This window comes from Etheostoma spectabile, chromosome 20 (assembly GCF_008692095.1).
Source record: "Etheostoma spectabile isolate EspeVRDwgs_2016 chromosome 20, UIUC_Espe_1.0, whole genome shotgun sequence".
NCBI classification, from domain to species: Eukaryota; Metazoa; Chordata; class Actinopteri; order Perciformes; family Percidae; genus Etheostoma; species Etheostoma spectabile.
The window spans coordinates 17,612,826-17,617,100 of NC_045752.1; the positions used below are offsets into that span (position 1 = coordinate 17,612,826).

Here is a 4,275-nt window from a genome sequence, read left to right on the forward strand (position 1 = left end):
ACAAAGAAAATTGGTGTCCTTAAAGGTTGTATGTTTCCTCATTTTTGAATTAAGACATTAAGATCAATTTCCAAAAGAGGATTTTTTTATTCCTTTTTTTAGTCAACTTAAGCAGGCGTTCCTACATTATGAGCAGCACTGTATGTTGCAGGGCGTCCCTGCTCCGTCTCTCTTTCAGTTAAGGGTTCCTTTGCCTGAAAAACGTTGAATACCCCTGGTGTAGACGGCTCTGCTAACGTTAGCTTCACAGAGGGACAGGATGAACTGCATCACAGTCCCCAAAATTGCAGCCCTTGAGATTTAGAAACTGCATTGAAATAGCGTATTTGATATAGAAACAGCACCCATGTTGTTGACATTGCTAAATTGCTCGGGGCATCCAGCAATACTGAGTTTAAAATATAATTTGTATGATTAACCTCTCCTCAAACCTCTTCTCTTTACTCTGTGTTTTGTCTCTGCATAATTTCATCTGCAGGCTATAAGGTTTTCTCTGCACAACCCTGTAGTATAAGAGTTTTCCTACTATTTTGTTGTTAAATGGGTTATGAGGGGATCAAACGGGAAGCATCACCTCAGCATCAGGTCAGCTTTTGATTCGTTTTGGGCTTGTTAAGTAGGCGTCGTTTATTCAATTCAATAGATTTTACCCTCCCACTCTTAACCTTTTAGTTTTCCTTTATTGACCGATATGAGTCTCCAAGTGCAGATTTAAAATAGTTCAAGAATGTTAACGGCGGTCAGTCATGACCAAATAATCTGATCGAGTAAAGCTGATTTACAGCAAATGATAGAAATTGTCATTCGAGCAGTAATCCCCGGGTTTTGCAGTTGAACTGGGATGTTGATGTTTGTCATCCAGCTCTTACTGGGTTTATAGAAACGCTATTACTTTATTACATTGCTGGGATAAAGGCTGACCCCTTCCACTACTTCCCCTATCTTTTTTTGCAAGGGCACCTTCACTGCAAGTCTTCGTGCCAAACAGGACATTTGTCATTAGTTTAAAGAAATATTTAAAAAAAATACAAATAAGGTAGAGTTTTTTTCCCCATATGCCAGAACAGGTAAGCGTCAAAGCCAGACTCCAGTGGTGACACAAAAACTACAAGTTACCTTCTAATAACATAAATAGATAGATTTTCTGCCAAAACAAATGTTGCAGGTACAGTATTTTCATGAATACAAAGTTACTGTAATAATATGAATTGTAGTTGAAAAATAGTTAGCAACACATTACATCCAATTTAGTGGGCTGATGATTAATCAGCTTCCTCCCAGCAGACAGTCTATAATATCTTAAACATTTTTACTTGCAAGGGTCTCTCATCTATAGAAGGTAGAGGGATTGTCAGGATTTTCCTGAGCTGCTCAGCATGCGTCTGTTTGTCGGCAATCTTGGATTTGTGAAATTTGTGTGGTACTTACAGCACCGGGCCAGTGGGTAACAGTGTTTGGAATGATGAGCATGCTGATGTGCAATTAAAGCATCAAAACCCATGGATATGCACGGAAATGATGTTTGAATAGCTGTCCACTGTAGTGACCACTATGTGTGAAATGGTTAAAAACACTTTCACACTAAACAAAGCGGCCTACACCACTGAATCACCACTGGTCACAGACCACCTTTTGGGTATTCCAGGATGGCATTGTTTATGTGTTTGTCCAAATTTTCATTTTTTTTCCCTCTTTTTTTCTTGAGGACATGGTGGCTACCGCAGCTTTTCAAGAGATATGCCAAAAAACCTAGTAAGATAACCTTTGCAGCAGCTGTGGTTACCTTACCTTTCCGGTTGCCACATAATTGTCACTCCTTTCTCAACCGCTCATGAGGCTTTTGTTGTTGTGGTTTTCTGTCCAGCTTACGTCCTCCACTGCGAGGCAGTTGAGCTTTTGGAGAAGTCGTGGCTGAAGATAGCCCAATGCGTCACATGATGAGTCTTTCACAATTCTTTGCACAGACCTGGAAAACAATCCTGTGGTCGCTACACACACACACACACACACACACACACACACACACACACACACACACACACATAAACACACAAACAACAAACGGTGCCAATCAATAAAGATTCATTAAGGCTATGATTAAAATGGCCCTCAGACGCTAATACAGCTGGCCACGCTGTCCGAATTATCCATTGTAGCATTTGCTGTGTCATGACCAAAGTACAGAATACAATGGCTCTTGTGTATGCCATCTTACTCTTCTGTGGGACTGACCTGTTGGTTGTGGGTTTTACCACATAGCTTTACATCAGGTTAAACGAGCTGTTGTCACCCAGTTGAGTGAATTAAATAGAATTAGCTGTTACTGGATTATGCAGTCTAAAAAGACTGTTACCAACTTGGAAACACATGACAAAAGGGAAGAAAAAAAAATCTAACGGTCACCTTCCATCCATTACCTTTTCTTTGTCTTTCTAGTCTCTGCATGTCTGCTACTTTGAGAGAAAGCTCGGGCCTGTGCGTGACTGTTGCGCATTTGGTGCCAAAGCAAGTGGTTGTAATTTGTGGCCTTGCCGTGCCCTTGCACGGTAAACACTGACTAAGAGCTCAGGAATCTTAAGAGCTATAAAATAATTGCAGGTTACTCCCATAATGCCTAGCATGTTCTGCTCGTTGCCACAGCTCTGCTTCTTCTGTCTCATCCTTTTTTTTTTTGCACAGCCTGTACTGTGCTGTGTTGTTCTATGCAAAAAGCTGTGCTGTTCTATGCAAAAATGTAGTGATTTCCTACTGTATCTGTACTTGTTCATTATACCGGTAGTAGTTACCTAATGGCGCAAATAATTAGTCTATTCTATTAATCTATTCAATTTAGTCCCTGTGGTGTCATTAAGGGTTAACAGGTGTTTACTGTTCTGCTGTAGCAGTTAGGAATGCTAAAAAAGAGTTTTGTGTTTGATTTTTTGTACAAAAGTTAAACTCATAATTGTATGATTAAATGCAGTAATTGAGAATGTATAGAAATGGGTTGGGTTACATTTTTCAAATTTATTATGACAATGTGAATGTACACGTGAATCCATTTTTAGATATTTATGATACAGTAAAGGTTGTCAGTCTTTCTTGAGACGACGTACTGTCCTCTAACTTGTGGTGTGGTGTGAACCAAGACCACTTTTGCCAGAGACAGTATGCTTCCTGCACAAGGGAAAAACTCTCTTTGAAATGTGCATCCTGAATGTTTTAATAGCTAATTTGAAATTTACATTTACTATTTCTAGTGCTGCACATGCAAAGCTTATCTTCAGCTATGTTTTGATTAAATTCCGGGTAAACCAAAGCATATCAGGATGTATTCATTTTGGTTTTATAGTGCTATTTGAAAGTCATGTTGCTGAGTGATGGCGTATCTGTATAGCACTGAGACATGGCATTTAGTAGGAAAGCAAGTTGCCCAAAAGACATCGTCAAGTAATTGCCAGTTTGGGCTTCACTAATGCAGTGTACCACTGAAATCTGAAAAGGCCAGCCAATGCTTCCACGCAGATAAACAATTATGTGGCTTTTAAATGGTGGATGTATTATAGCTTGGTATGCTCTTGAATATGAATTTAAATGTCAGGCATAACAGCTCTCGAATAGAAATAGAAAAGTGAAAGAGTACAAAGTGTTACAATATAGATTTTTTTATTTAAGGTAATAATTCTAATCTTTCTAATCTAATTCTTCTTCTGATTCTAATCTTTGTATCTTTATGTTATAACTCCATAACAATATTGAGATGACTGATCATGTCATTAGTTTATGTACATTTTCAATGGCTTGTTTCCAATCAGTAAGATTATCAAATTATACAAAATATGGGTAATATCTGCTCTTTGATGGCTTTAAGTCAAAACCTACAGGAAATGGACACCCCTCTCCTGATTTTGCTGGCGCAGCAAACTGAAACTCCTCTGTTGCAAGAGGTTGGATGCAGTTGCAAAAGAGAAGGATACAGTGTTTAAGTGGGTTGTGGGTTATTATCTAACGTAAGCATTACATTAGTTCTTGCATTGATTTCATGGTGAGAAGACAGGGTACTCTCTTAAGTAGGCTAATTTGTAGGAGGAAAAAAAGAAGAAGAAAAAAGACATGCATACTGTACATATACTGAACAAAATTATAATTGCAACACTTTTATTTTTGCCCCCATTTTTCATGAGCTGATCTCAAAGGTCTAAGACTTTTTCTACATACACAAAAAGGCGTATATCTCTCAATATCTCTCTCATTGTTCTATTATATCTGTCTAAATCTGTGCTAGTGAGCACTTCT

The 4,275-nt window shown here is 38.5% G+C and overlaps 1 protein-coding gene across 1 annotated transcript in view; it reads left to right on the forward strand.

Moving 5' to 3' along the window:
* The window catches only part of babam2 (BRISC and BRCA1 A complex member 2), a 79,159-nt gene that overhangs the window by 27,101 nt on the left and 47,783 nt on the right, over positions 1–4,275 (forward strand).